Source organism: Lygodium microphyllum, chromosome 7 (genome assembly GCF_053477565.2).
Source record: "Lygodium microphyllum isolate KBCC chromosome 7, Lygodium_microphyllum_v1.1.10, whole genome shotgun sequence".
In the NCBI taxonomy this organism is placed as follows: domain Eukaryota; kingdom Viridiplantae; phylum Streptophyta; class Polypodiopsida; order Schizaeales; family Lygodiaceae; genus Lygodium; species Lygodium microphyllum.
The window spans coordinates 73567669-73584377 of NC_141141.1; positions in this window are offsets into that span (position 1 = coordinate 73567669).

Below are 16709 nucleotides of genomic sequence, written 5' to 3' on the forward strand. Positions count from 1 at the left end.
AGGAGGAGAAGAGAAGAAGAAAAGGAGGAGAGAGAGAGATTAATATGATACGAGAAGGGAGATATAGTTAGTGGGAGATAGAATCAGACCATCATGCTGATAGAGAGAGAGAGAGAGAGACACACACACACACACACACACACACACAGACAAAGAGAGAGAGAGAGAGAGGTGAAAGTTAGAGATTATCTCCAGCCAAGGTGATTTCCAAAGTCACAAACACTATCACAATTTCTTCTCCCTCATCTGTTCCATGACCACTTGTGATTCATCCCTGAACAAAGCCACCACATCAAGGACCTAGGGTGAAGGATCGTGTACGCAAGATGGCTCCAAAGAGAAAGCTTACTAAGAGTACAAGCGTGGAAGCCACGGTGGAAGATAGAAATGCTGGTGGAGTCATAACCAACCGTAACATCTCATCACCCTCTCTCCACATCCAGGTGGCTCATAAAACTTGAAAGGAACTTATGTCTTCCATTGTACTCATAATTTAATCTATAAGCATGATTTATCACATGAAATGGAAGGAATTTCTAATCTATTCCCGCATAGGATGCAAACTTATTAAGGCTTAGTACGAGTCATATAATGTTCAGTTGAGGTCATGACATAGATTGCATCCTAAATAAGCTTATAATCAATATCAAAACTACTCTCTTAAACATCTAAGTTGTCCTACACTATGATGTATCCATTTAGGAATCTAATACATACTTAAGAAATTTCCTATGACAAAACAGTTGTTGTGATATATGTTTAGCTTTGCAAACACCCGCACAAGGTGGATACACTAGGGTTTAGAGGTTATCAATGCATGAACTTCTCATTGCATATCACTTTAATGGGGATAATAGAGTGGAAAGGTGATAAGAGTGGCTATTGCATTCGTATGCTCCAAGAGCATGAGGAGTGAATGTGACTAGAAAAATTATGCATACTATCACACTTAAAGATGGAAGGTTAGAAGATGTTGCATTTACTTAAAGTTGATGTCCAACTGATGACCAACAAGGAGGGTTTATTGCCATACCTTGAAAAAAAGAACCCAACTCCAAGGACTTAGTCATTTCTTTTCCAACAAAGGGTTGTCCATCAAAGGCTCTATGGTTGTGAAACTCAATGAACTGGACAAATTGTCAAGTAAGTCGCAACCATCGAGGGCCGCACAAGACAAAAGGACCTAGAAGGAACTTGTTAAATCGACCCTGCAAAGCCCTAACCCAAGGGGGAGAGTGAGCTTTAGGGTGGTTGATTCGTGCTAAGCATGTTGTTTGGAACTATTGAAATGGTTTTAACGAAGGTTGGTCTTGTTAAAGATGGATTGTTGACCCAAGTTATGCTTGGTTGTTTGGAAAGGTTGTAAAAGTGTTTTGATACATCCAAGTTAATTCTAGTTGTTCATGCAATGGGATTGCGATGCCTTGAAGTAAGAGGTTGTGCATTGAATTGTTTGTTGATGTGGTTTTGGATGCTAATCCAAGTTGTTTGTGATTGATGATTGCATGGCCGGGTCTGAGATGACTGATTGCCATGGAAATAAAAGGGATGTTTTCCCTAGTAATTATTATTAACATGGTTACTTTAGCTGTGGTGGTCAATTTGCTAAAGGGATAATTAAAGAAGGATGGCACTAGCTACCCCCCACGAACCGCCAAACCCTAACCAAGGGGGTTATGAATCCGCATCGGGAATGTGGACCGAACTCGTCGCGAGAGGTCTCTCCGTGGAAATTACTTGGCATAGGAGGACGCTTGGGTGCCAGTGGGGGCTATGGCCGTAAATCCCAATGCCTCCGGGCCCTACACAAGTATTCTACATGACTCGAGATGGGATCTTGAGACCTTGATACTAGTTATAAGGCGGAATCTTGGGAGGATAAACCTACGGGTTTTGTTGTCGGGAGACGGAAGGATTTTTCTATGGAGGAACATGTAATTCTCCTATATGGGCAGGAGACAAACATTATTCTGAAGATAAGTTAAGGAAGTGTTTGATCTTGTTTTATCTTGTTTTCGTGTCACTGCCCCAAATTAGGTAAAGGAACCTATGATTAACGCGGTAATTAAGAAAGCTACTTTTATGTGTCAAACATAAGGTGGTAGGTAATTAGATAACTAAAACAACCCGCAAGGAAGCATGGTGGATGGACCGATGGGTCTATCCTATGGAAGGGTGGTCTTGGTTAGCTGATAGCTTTCCTCAAAGGAAATGATAACGAGAAATGTTAGGAAAAAGTCGGTCTATGACCTTAGACAATGTTGACTAGGAACCCGAACTTCAAGTCGATCCTAGTGGGAATGGCCAGATAAGTTCTGTTGCGAGGGCAGACTTGAGAGACCCTAGTTGGTAAACCCCGTGTCATTCCTTGGGAGTGTCGGGCGGCATCTTCTAGATATATCTCTTGATGGATTGCTAAGACGTGTCCCGCAATTTGAGGAGCGGACACGTTATAGTTGGTATTAGAGCAAAACTTCATAATAATACATGATTGATTAATGTTTGGTTCATAGACATATCCTAAACAAAAATAACCTAAGTGGTATGGCTTGATTGTGAGGCACCTTCTGCACCCAGGAATGCTGACATGCAAGAGAAGAAGTTCCTTCTCAAGCAAATTAAGCCACCCAAGTTTAATGGCAAGGGAAGGACTATTCAAAGCTGACGCCGAGATCTGGATTGAGTCCATGGAGGACTATTTTGAGGCAGCGGGAACTGCACTTGCTAACCAAGCCATACTCACCAAACTTAAGCTTACAGGAAAAGCGAGCCTTTGGTGGAAACAGTGGTGTAGAGACCAAGCGATCTTGGAGGGGACAATCACTTGGAATAAGCTTAAGGAAGTTGTGCGAGGGAGGTATCTGCCACCTGCCTAGCGCACACAAAAGATGAATGAATTCTATGACTTGAAGCAACTAGGATTATCCCTTGAAGCATATTATTTAAAGTTTTTTTCACTCCTAAAGTATGCACCCCCAATGGATATGACACAACAGGTGTCAAAGTTTTGTGTTGGGTTGAATACACCCATAAACACTCGATTGGAATCAATGTGCCCAACGGACTTGCAAGACGCATTATTCCGAGCAAATCCAATCGTCAAGAACTTAAATGAGGCAACTATGATGAAGATGACTCATAGGATGCGGAGAGATAGGACACATCCATAACAAATGCCCCGACCACTGATGTTTCCACTACAATGAACTAGAACACATCCAAATAGATTGTCCTAAGATGGATCCTGAGAATCAGGAACGTATGGTCAAAAGAAGCTATCTAAACTCCAATTTTGACTCATATTATGAACCACATGATGATGAAGGCTTGGATCCTGTTGTAACCTTTGGGGATGACTAGATATCCTAGGAAGATCCTCCTGAGGTAATAAGTCTTGTACTTGGAATAAATCCTATTGAACCTTATGAGTTATGGCAAGTTGTTATTTTAAGAATTTGAGTAATCAGAGTTGTGCAGTGAAATCGTGATGGGTCCTAACCCACAAGTTTTAGAACCCAATGATAACTTGTTATCAATAAGCGCATTCGAGATGAGGACATATCAATCCCTCTAAGGGGGAGAGGATGTAACATCCCCCCCCCCCCCCGGTGCGACCCGTGCCTCCCCCCATAGAAACTCCCCCCCTCTTTTTATTTTTTTCAAAAAATTTTCCCTCTCCCTCCCTCTTGACAGTACGTCGGGGAGAGAGAGAGAGAGGGAGTGAAGTGGGGAAGGGGGGGCATGTTGAACAATGCGCGAGGGAGACGAGGAACGAAGGAGAAGAGAGACACGAGACACCGAAAGTGGAACCCCAGAAGTGCATCAAGTGAGCACACATAGTTGGAATATATAGAGGGGACCAGGGATGTTATATATAGACAGCTAATAGGGCATGCAGCCTAGGTGGTGGACAGCTGTGCCCCCCCTTATAAGACCACCCCTCCTTCTCGTCTTCCACAGCCCCCCCGGTTGCTGCAGCCGCCGGGGCCCCTTGGTCGTCATCTTGTCCAGCGGCCCCCCTCAAGCATCCACAAGCCCCCCCCCCCCCCCCCCTCGTCGTTCGGTTGACGGCTGCAGGCCTTGTGGAAAGTGTGAAGAAGGAGAAGGAGAGAAAGGGAAGGAGGGAGAGAGAGGGAAGAAGAGAAGGAGAGAAAGAGAGAAAGAGAGAAGGGAAGAAAGAGGGAAAGAGAGAGAAGGGGAAGGGGAGGAGGAAGAAGAGGGAGAAGAGAAGGAGAATAAGAGAAGGAGAAGAGAAGAAGAGAAGAGGGAGAAGAGAAGGAGAAGAAGAGAAGGAGAAGAAAAGAAGGAGAAGAGAAGAAGGAAGAGGAGAGGGAGAGAGAAGAGAAGAAGTGAAGAAGAAGGGGTAGAAGGAGAGAAGAGAGAAGTAGTGGAAGAAGAAGAAGAAGAAGAAGAAGAAGAAGAAGAGGTAGTAAGAGGAGGATAAGAGAAGGAGAGAGAGAGAGAGAGTAGGAGAAAAAAAGAAAAGAAGAAGAAGAGGAAGAGGAGAGGGAGAGAAGAAGAGAGAGAGAAGAGGGAGAAGAAGATAAGGAGAGAGAGAAGAGAGAAGGAGAAGGAGAGAAGAGAGAAGAAGTGAAGGAGAGGAAGAAGAGAATGAGAGGCAGAAGAAGAGAAGCAGAGAGAGAAGAGAAGTAGAGGAACGGAGAGAAAGGAGGAGGAGAAGAGAAGAAGAAGAGGAAGAGAGAGAGAGAGAGAGATTAATATAATACGGGAAGGGAGATATAGTTACTGGGAGATAGAATCAGACCATCATGTTGATAGAGAGAGAGAGAGAGAGCGAGGAGAGAGAGAGAGAGAGGGGTGAAAGTTAGAGATTATCTCCAGCCAATGCGATTTCCAAAATCACAAACACTATCATAATTTCTTCTCCCTCATCGGTTTGGTGACCACTTGCGAGCCGCCCCTGAACAAAGCCACCACATCAAGGACCCAGGGTGAAGGATCATGTACGTAAGATGGCTCCAAAGAGAAAGCTTACTAACAGTACTAGCGCAGAAGCCGTGGTCGAATATATAAATGCCAGTGGAGTCGCAACCAACCGTAACATCTCATCACCCTCTCTCTACATCTAGGTGACTCGTAAAACTCGGAAGGAACTTCTGTCTTCCATTGTACACATAATTTAATCTATAAGCATGATTTATCACATGAAGTGTAAGGAATTTCTAATCTATTCCCACATAGGATGCAAACTTATTAAGGCTTAGTACGAGTCATATAATGTTCAGTTGAGGTTAAGACATAGATTGCATCCTAAATAAGTTTATAATCAATATCAAAACTGCTCTCTTCAACATCTAAGTTGTCCTACACTATGATATATCCATTTAGGAATCTAATACATACTTAAGAAATTTCCTATGACACAATAGTTGTTGTGATATATGTTTACCTTTGCAAACACCCGCACAAGGTGGATACACTAGGGTCTAGAGTTTATCAATGCATGAAATTCTCATTGCATATCACTTTAATGGGGCTAATAGATTGGAAAGGTGATAAGAGTGGCTATTGCATTGGTATGCTCCAAGTGCATGAGGAGTGAATGTGACTAGAAAAGTTCTGCATAGTATCACACTTAAAGATGGAAGGTTAAAAGATATTGCATTTACTTAAAGTTGATGACCAACAAGGAGGGTTTATTGCCATACCTTGAAAACTTAAGAACCCAACTCCAAGGACTTAGTCGTTTCTTTTCCAACAAAGGGTTGTCCATCAAAGGCACGAAGGTTGGTCTTGTTAAAGATGGATTGTTGACCCAAGTTATGCTTGGTTGTTTGAAAAGGTTGTAAAAGTGTTTTGATACATCCAAGTTAATTTTGGTTGTGCATGCAATGGGATTGTGATGCCTTGAAGTAAGAGGTTATGCATTCAATTGTTTGTTGATGTGGATTTGGATGCTAATCCAAGTTGTTTGTGATTGATGATTGCATAGCCGGGTCTGAGATGACTGATTGCCATGGAAATAAAAGGGATGTTTTCCCTAGTAATTGTTATTAAGCTGGTTGCTTCAGCTGTTGTCGATTTCCTAAAGGGATAATTAAGGAAGGATAGTGCTAGCTACCCCCCGCGAACCGCCAAACCCTAACCAAGGGGGTTGTGAATTTGCACCGGGAATGTGGACCAAACCTGCTGCGAGAGGTCTCTTTGTGGAAATTACTTGGCATAGGAGGATGCTTGGGTGCGAGTGGGGGACTCTAGCCGTAAATCCCAATGCCTCCGAGCCCTACACAAGTGTTCTACGTGACTCGAGATGGGATCTCGAGACTTTGATACTAGTTACAAGGTAGAATCTTGGGAGGATAAACCTACGGGTTTTGTTGCTGGGGGACGGAAGGATTTTTCTGCGGAGGCAGAAAGAAACACGTAATTCTCCTGTATGGGCAGGAGACAAACATTATTCTAAAGATAAGTTAAGGAAGTGTTTGATCTTGTTTTATCTTGTCTTCGTGTCAGTGCCCTAAATTACATTTAGGAACCTCTGATTAACGGGCTAATTAAGGAAGTTGCTTTTATGTGTCAAACATAAGGTGGTAGGTAATTAGATAACTAAAACAACCCCCGAGGGAAGCGTGGTGGATCGACCAATGGGTCTATCCTATGGAAGGGTGGTATCGGTAAGCTAAGAGCTTTCCTCAAAGGAGATGATAACGAGAAATGTTAGGAAAAAGTCGGTCTATGACCTTAGGCAATGTTGACTAGGAACCCGGACTTCAAGTTGATCCTAGTGGGAATGGCCAGATAAGTTCTGTTGCAGGGGCAGACTCGAGAGACCCTATTTGGTAAACCCCGTGTCATTCCTTGGGAGTGTCGGGCGGCGTCTTCTAGATATATCTCTCAATGGACTGCTAAGACATGTCCCGCGATTTTAGGAGCGGGCATGTTACATTTTGGGTCACTATGCTCAGCTCCCTCCTTTTTACATGCTTGAGTATGGAAAATAAGAGGCTAAAGCAAAAATGTGCTAAAAGATAATATTTGTTGATCAGGCTATAGGAGTTCTCACCTCATAGGAGCTCCTCATTAAGTTATCCTTAGTTAGGTAGGTAGTTTAGACCACCACTTAGGATTACCTCTCTAATAGTTCTTTTTAGCTTGGCTGTGTTGGAGCATTCCGTTAGTTACTAGCTTTAGGCTTTCTATCAGATTTTGCTAGGCCTACTCCTTGTGGATTTCATGCCTTGGTTTTTTCAGGGGGTAGGGTGAAAGCTGTGATGTGTTTTGTTACTTATATTTTGTATCAGCTTGATGCTCTTTGTGGTTGTGTATGTGCAGATCTGTTCATGGTGTGAGTCAACAAGCTGAGTCGCCCTATCCCGTGGTCACCAATGATAGATGATTTTTGATGCTGAGAAGTGCTTAAAAATAGCCAAAATTCCTGAATTTTAGGGAAAAAATAGACTTCGTCAAAGGTGGCAGCTGCAATCAGTACGATTTTAAGCAACAAAACCCCAAAAGTGCTTTAGAGACCCATCAAGCGACATTTGCAAGATTTTCATTTTTTTTAAGACTCTCTTATGAGACTCTAGGAGATACTCGACACTGTGGGACTATGACATGGACGCCCATGAATTTTCAGATCACGAAACGGATGCCGGTCAGTTGAATGGTAGTGCTTCGAAGACTAGGACCAAGAGGGCCAAGTGTAAAAGAGATTTGGGCCTAAGGGTGTGACCCTTGGGGCCTCCCCTTGGGGGCCTCAACCGATTTTTGATGAATTAGGAGGGGGGCCATGTTTTTTTCCATGGAAAAAAAGGGAAAAAAATGGCACATTCTCTACACGATGAATCCATGGAGGGAGGCATGGAGAGGCTATGGGGGCTGAAGAACAATCCCCCCAACTAATGAGAGCATTGGCCTTGTGATTCTTTTCGCTTCTTATCACTGTCTCTTGTGCAAGTAATGGCGGCCTGAAGATGAAGAACAGAAACTAGTCTTTCTCTCTCCTCCCTCTCTCTCTTCCAAGCAGTGGTTCATGTGGGAAGAATCAAGAAGAGAATCAGGTGGTGAACGCTTGTCCGGCATGGTACCAGGATCACTCTCGAATCGATGGAGAGATAGAGTTGGCTATTCGCAAGTGGGCTGAGCCTTTAATGAGGGATGATCTACAGTCCCACATCAAATATTTAAACTCGCAAAGAAGGAAAAAAACTGTAACTCTATTTTACAAAGAAAATTTGCTATTTTTTATTTATTTGATTGAGCCAATGTTGTTCTTATGGAGTGAAAATTGATAGAAATGTTGTTTAATGCTTGTTCTATGCTCGCATAGTGAAAGAATCAGAAAACATAAAGTCAAATTGCTGGAAATAATTTTTAGAAACTTGTAAAACACGGTTTTTATGAGAAAAATGGAATTTTTGGTATTTTTAGGTGGGATGAACCAATACACATGGGATAAAATGCCAATCAAATATATATTTATAATTTTCTAAGAATTAAGTGCCATAGCTTTGAAAATATATCAATTTTTTAATTGGAAAAATAGAGAAAAACGGGAAAAAATAAGAATACGCATTAGAAAAATACAAAAAATATAATAAGTGATTGTGAATGTATAGTAGTGGGAGAGTATAAGGTTTTGCCTCATTTTTTCCTATCTTTTTTTCACAATGTGTGATTTATTATTTTTTATACATTAAACCATGACAAAACAACCTCTATACACCTATGCAATGAAGCAAAACTTAAACGGTGAGGGGAGGAGGATTTTGTGCAACAGTTTGAGGGCTGAAATAATACAAATTCTGATTACTTTCTCCATGCATAGCATATAGGAAACGACCTATTTGGAAATAAGGGATCTAGTAGCACAAGGTTTGCCTTGGTGCTAGATTCTTGCAACAAAGCATATATGTATTAGTTGGAATTCCTGAAAAGACTATTTGCATACCAACATATAGACTGATTTCGAAACATAACTGTTTGTGCGTGATGAGACATCCACCATTGCATTGATCATATATATGGTATCAACTATTGGAAGTGCATAGCAATTGTTTGAATAATAGTTTACCCACGCTTGAGAGGGTAAGATTCCCCTTACTGTAGGTTAGCCATTCGTTTCTAGGGAAAAATTATTGGCGAGAAAACATGGTATCTCCTTGATCTTGCAGAAAAAAGAGGAGTCTTGTGTGAATGTGTTTATATGTAAAAGCAATGCATCGAGGGGCAAATCCACAAGATGTAGGAGAGCTGCAGTGGGGCCATGGCAATCTACCGATGGGGTGCCTCATATGTCTGTGATACGTAGTAGTTATTTCCAATATGTGTGGGATACCCCCTTTGAGGGGTATTGGGGAAGGTGCCCTTGGAATATAATCCACCTATAAAGACACTATTAGATGTATCTAGTGTGTATTTAGTTATTATAAATGCTCCTGGTCTGCAAGGCCGTGTGGTGGTGGAGTTGTGTGTTGTGTGCATGAGGTCCGACTAGTGCCATGCCAATGCGGGCCCATTTTTAGTCCCATCATATGTTATGTTAATGGATAAAGGTGTTTTCCTTTCCTTGCAATTCTTTATTAGATGCATATTATAAGTTGAGATTGTGTTTAGATGGTGTTTCTTAAAGATGGTGTGGAAGATCAAGCTGAGCTATATTTTGAGCTTCTATTCTCTTTTTCTAAGGCCGTGAGGACGATCCCTGATTACATGTGGGGATATATTGAGGATTGAAATGACTTGATTTTTTGGCTGATTTGTGTTGTTTTTGAGAAATGAGTGGTTGATTATTTATGAATTTTGTACGATGATTAGTTGTTCTGTAAGTATTTGAGAGAATTTTGGATAACGTTGATTAGGTTTGACAAGCTTATGATAGTTTATAGTGGAGATATGATATTTTATTGACGGTTTGATAGTGCCTGATTAAGTATGATTAGCTTCTATTTTGCTCTGTTTTTCTTCTATATGAGAGGATGGAATAATGATTGATGGAGTTTGAGAATTTTTGGAAGCTTATTGAATGATTCTTGATGGTTTTGAATGGTTTTAGTTGAGCTAAAAGCTTTCTCGTGGGCCACATTTCAAAACCATTTGCATGATTTCATGAAGCTCATAATTCTTCCCTTTTTCTAGTCAAAACTGTAATCCCATTGTAGGCAGACATAGCCAACCTCTTAGCCACTTAATAGTATCCTTCTGGTATCTCCAATTGCGAGAAAAAGAAGCTCCTATTGGAATTAGCTCCCTACACCTTGTTAGGTGGCACTCTATACAAGAATGACAAAGATGAAGTACTAAGAAGATGTGTTGCAAGAGAAGAGATTGTAATAGTGCTAAAAGCATCCTATGACAAGCCATGTGGAGGATACTTTGCATGCTATTGCCATTATCCTACTTGAGAGCTTTGGCTTCACACCACTTTGTTACATAGTTTGCACATATCAAAATGTCTATATTGTGTTTCCTTTTGGTTGGTGGATAAATGGGGTCAACAAAGTTGATTCCCCACTTCTCAAATGACTTTAGGGAAAGGATGGGATATTGTAGCATAATGCTTGATTTGGTAGGCTTTTCCATCCATTGACAAGCATCACAATGTTTAGAGTAGTCATACGCATCCTTATGGAGGGTTGGCCATGAGTATCCTATGAGCACAGCCTTCCTAGTTGTCACTTCTTGAAATTGTATTTGATGGTAAAGCACGAGGTCGAGTCCAAGGTTTACGAAAAGAAGGAGCAAAGTGATTTTGATTGAATCTTTGGAAGTTAGAATTGAATTGCTTTGTACCAAAGTTACCATTAATTGAAAATTTTTGTGGTCACTTTTCGCATCCATGAATTTTATCCTCTACATCATGTGCTAAAGAAATCACATCCTCCAAAGTTTTTGGCTTTAACATATTCACTTCTGCATAGAAGTGTTCAAGAAAACCAGACATATACTTGCGCTTGTGGATCACCTTAGGAACATCTTCAAGCATTCAAATTTGAAGTAAAGCACTCCAGAAACGCTCAGTGTATTATAGGATGGATTCACAATCTCTTTGTTGTAGGAGATCCCACTATTTGATGGCTTTCTCATGGAATTGAGGTGAAAGGAAATTCTACAAAAAATTCATTTGAAAGGCTTTCCAAGTAGAGGAATAATCAACACTCTTGCAGACCACAATCCACTATAATGATGCTCTGTCTGCTAGATCGTTAGTGATGCATTTAAATTTATCTTTTTCAGCATGTTACTCTTCACTACAAGAGAAAGGTCCTATAGATGCGCACTGTACACGCGAAATAGCGGACGCGTTTATAAGTGTGTGTATCAGTGCGTCTATTTACGCTAGTATACAGAATACGTCTATATATCCGCATTTATAAACGCACCTATAGATGTAAAAATAAACGCACATATTTTCATTTCTCATAAAGTCCCTAAATATGACCAAACCCCTTAACAACTAGTATTTGTTTGAATACATTACCAACTTTACTTCTTTCTGAGTATTACAAATATACATCCAATCATTCAAAGCTAATTATATATGCTACAATGAATGATCAATCTCATCTTCAATGAGATCGGCCCTTGCTAGACTATCTATCTCTAGGTCTATGTTACTAATAGGCAATGAAACAAATAAGTGTATCCCACTGTCAGAAGTATCGCTATGCTCAATTTCTTCATCATCATCTGCAACCATATCGTTATCCTCTTCTGTGCTTCCTTCAACATCCTTGCGGGGATCATATTGCATTGCATCATGCATATCATCGATCATGGCATCATCATGTGCATTATCATTGATTGTATCATCATTGATTATTGGATTTTCATCAACTATCTCTATGTTGGTAGCATTGCCATATATTGGTTTTGAACGATTAGATATGGGGATGACGTGCCACCATCGGTTATTGTTTACCATTAGGTGATACACAACTTGCATTTAAAAAATAAAAAGTAAGTAACTTATATATTTATTGTATTTTGAGAATGTATCAAGAAATAATATATATAAAAATAAATAGCTTCTAATATATCTGCTCTCATTGTTGAGGTCATACGAATGTGTCATTCTTGCCTTGGTGAAATTTTGTAGAGTCAATCACTACAAAACCACTTGGATGACATCTAATTGTGCAATGCTCACCCGTTGTTACTACTTCTTTAAACCACTTCACATCTAGCACATATATAAAAAATCGCCTAAAGTCAAGCTTCAAAATATCTTGGATCAAGCCACAATAACCTTCCATGGTTCCATTGGTATCTTGGAAGTTTGCAAGGATACCACAATCCTGGGTATTTCTCTTATCATCTATACGTTGAGTTCGAAAATGTTTGCCTTCACACCAAATAGCATTGAACAATGTGCACTAGTAGTACATTGTTGAGATCATATTAATGATTTAGTTAAAGATAAAACATGAAAAATTATTATATCATATATAACTAAAGATAATTTAATTATAAGTATGTCTCACCTTTGATAAGCAACCTCGTGCGTATTCCCACTCCTCTTACGATATATCCATCGCCTCCTCTTTTTCCATATTCTCTATTTCTTCATGTAGCCAATCTATATCAATATGACATGGAAGCGCACTTAAATGTTCTGGATATGGGACATTATTTCCATATCTAGCACGAAATGCTTGCCTTTCACTTACTCTTCTTGCCCTTGCTTCTTTATATAGTGTCACCCATTTGCTCATTACTTCGCTGTTAAGCACACAAAATACATTTAACTTACGAAGTTCCTCCTTCATTAGCACTTTGCTCCTTCCTTTTCCTTGAGGTATTATAGAGGTCATCCTCAAATTTTTATCATCTTTCCATAGTCGTGATAAAGAGGAGTCCACTTTAGTAAGATATTCAGAGATTTGTACAAGGGATGATTGCACTAACCAACCCTCAACCATGCTTCCCTTAGGCCATGTATTTTGCCTTAAAAAATCTTTTAGGATTTTCATAAAGCGCTCTAAAAAAAACATCCACCTTGCATGAACTACCCCACAAATTGCGATCTCATCAATCAGATGTACGAGTAAGTGTACTTGAGTAGTCAAAATGGAGCTAGGAAAAGTTTCCTCCACCAAACAAACCACCTCAATGGATAATACTCGAGCCTCTTGCAACGTATTTGGATCAATTTCCTTCAAAGTCACAAATCTACCAACATGCAATTGAGAATGATGATTAGTTTTGTCCATAAATTCAAGCGGGTTTACTATGTTATGTATGTAATATGTAAACTAAAAAATAAGTATAAAGTATACATACCTTGCGAGCTCACCCATCTTGTAAATGATATCACGCACATCTTTCGAAACACAATGGGATATGCTAGTAGGAAGGATGAATTGTATGTAAATATTCATACATTGTTAATTAGTCTACATAGTTACTCCACTAATTAATATATTTATGGCTATGAAAATCCTTACCTGAATTTCATATATTGTTAATTAGTCCCATACTAGTAGAAGATGATGACATAATTACACCTGGATCATAAGGAAAAATGTGATTTCATTTGGTATATATGTCATATTCCCTAAATGCATACATTGATACTTACAACATGGAGAAAAACATTTTGATATTGAAAGACTAGGAAAGTCATGTCATGTTGATCCAAAAACAACCAAAAGCTAGCATCTAATCAGTTAAATTGTTACTGCACGTCTATCAGCGTGTGTAATATGTATTATCTGTGCATATACACGCGCTTACAGATGCGCTACGCAAATATTAAAAAAAGTTAAAAAAAGTTGTGGCTTTCTTTTCAAACCAGTGCTTTCCTGTGTTTTTTGTGCATTTTTTGCAGTTCGAGCTCGACATCACTAATCATATCTATCTATCACTTCATGAAGACAATGAGGGAAGGAAATAATAGTAAAAAGAGGACAGGAGGAAGGAAGAGCCAAAGAGTATAGAGCAAGAGCCAAACAGCAAGGAAGAGAAGAAGATTCAAGCAACTTACCAAGGGAAGGGAGAAGGAGGACAAGGAGCTTGCAACCTAGCCGCCACCCGTCGAAACAAGCAAAGAAGGTGAGTTCTTCTTCTCTCTCTCAATCTTGTTTGCTTTCGCTGTCTGTTTGTTGCTCTCTCTCTCTCTTTACATACTATAGACTGTCATCTATGGAGGTTTTTTGCGTGGTTTTTAACCAAGTTTGAAAAAAAAATGGTCCGACTGTGCGCATCTGTCTCAGCGCGTCCAGATGACAGTGTAGACATAGGTATAGACGCGGAAATAGACTCACTGATAGACGCACACAAAGATGCAGATATAGACGCAGCATGTAATATGTTTTATTTGCATAGGGTAATATGATTTTTCTTATGTAGATGTGGAATCTTGGATCTTCCAGCACTGATCCTGAGTTGGAACACATGAAGAACATCTTAGCGGAGTTTTCTAGAGGTGTTAGTAGCTATTTTGGAGGTTTTCCAAACAAGGAGCAATTCATGGGGGAGATGACCAATTATCTTGGTCGCCCTCCCACTAGAGAGGAGGTTTTTAGTGTCATGTCTGGGACACCTATCACATCTTTACCTAGCAGTGCCGCATAAACACCAAACCTTGGCACACCTCTACTAACAGGTTCTCCACTCACTATGCATACACACAAATCAGCTGATGCACATGGATCGGCTGAAGTACATGGATCAGCCGAAGCACATGCATTTGCAAAAGCACATGCATCGAGTGAGATAGAGGGTAGTGCCTGTTAAGGGAGGAGGGAGAGTCGTGCGGGAGGACGAGGAGGTCGAGGGCTTTGTGGGGGTTGCCTAGGAGGTGGCTCTCAATCACCCTCACCGGGAAATGAGAGAGGTGAGCCTCCACAAATGTACTACTTTGTCACTAATGTTGGTGGTATCTTGCATGATTCTGAGGGGAGAGAAGTGATAGCCTACTTGAGGAGTGTTGTGCATGCCACATGCAAAGATTGCATGATTCCCTTCAAGCACCAAAAAAATGGTTTGTGGCAAGAGGTGTTGCGGGCAGTACATAGAAGGTACCCTAATCTCGAGAATTCATGATTCTCATATGATTAGGGAGTCAAAGCTCGGGGGATTCACTATATATATATTCTCTATATAATGTGCGTTCATGGACTATTTATAAATATCCTAATCTGTGAATTTTTATTGAATAAAACACAACCCTTTTCTATTCAATCTGTAAGTAACTCCTTTATATGACACCCTTCTATATGTAAAAAATGTATAAAAATGGTATTTTAAAAATCCCTTATTTTGAACTCACGTTATATATACATATATTCATGAGTGACCCCCCCGACGGTCAAAGGTGAGAGACACGCTTCATAATAAGAGGTCTCACCTTATGACGCGCGCCAAGGAGTCACTATGGAGATAAGAGCAGGGGTGCCATGGATATAGCCAACCATCCAATTGCCACTGCAGGGAGTGGAAAGAGGCCAAGAAGAGAGTAGCAGAGAAAATGATAAGTCGCCAGCATGCAGAGGTGCGACGTATCCAAATGGCAACCATGGGATCATTGCATTATGGATTGGGTGGCAGGGAGTCATGGGAGGCTGAGCTTGTACGTATTATGGATCAGGTGGCAGAGAGTCATGGGAGGCTAAGTCATGGGTGGCAGGGAGTCATGGAAGGCTGAGTCATGGGTGGCAGGGAGTCATGGGAGGTTGAGTCATGGGAGTCATGGGAGGCTGAGTTTGTAAGTATTATTTGATTTCTTTTTTTAAATTAAATTTTGTAATTTATTTCACTTCATTATGTAGTGTGTTCTAATACGTTGTATGTTCAAATTGTTTTGTAGTATCATATCGTTGGTAAGATGCCTACTCCTAGAGAGGTAGGCTACCATCGAGGTCATAACCGGGTGTCCACTTGGCAGCATTTCTACCAGGAGGGACTCATCACGGAGGAGCAATATAATCATGCCATGAGGATTCCACAACCACAAGAGGTATGTTTCATTTTTTACATGAAAAGTATAGGTAACTCTAATTTATTGTTTGTAATGGTATTTATATACCTTAATCATTTGTGTAGGCGAACCCTGATGCAGTTGAGGATAGAGTAGTGGTGGCGGCAGCGGCAATGGCATAAGCAGCGGTGGTGGTAGCGATGATTATGCCTCTTCTAGGGAGATGTAGATGAGCCCCATGCATGCATGCCTCCCCTTGGCTCGTAGTTTTCATTTTTGATATGTATTACTTTCAGCTAGTGCTTGCGACGATGACCATGCTTGAGGTCACAAGCACTAGAACTCATCATGTAAAAACGTTTTATCTATATATATGAAATTTCATGTTCTACAAACATTGTTTTGTTTTCAGTATAAAAATCTTCAAAATAATCTTTCTCTGTTTTCCATAAGCATACAATTTGATGTTGACAGGCGGAAAAAAACCACCTCTGTTTTGCGCGTCTATCAGCGCGTCTCAATTGCAGGATAAATGCACATTTATTCTCGTCAAAAACTTGCAGAGTAAATGCTTTTTTAGACGCGCAGTTACACGCGTGTATAGATGCACAATATGAATATATCCACTTTTTTATAAATATGATTATATATTTGCATAGCGCATCAATACGTGCATCTATATGCATGTCTATATGGGCGTGTAACTCTCATTATAAGCGCGATTTTAGATGGGAAATTTTAGACGCAGCAGTAGACGCAGTAATAAACGCACCCGATATTTTTTAACACAGTTTAAATATTGCATCTACAAGCACATATATGGAGCCTT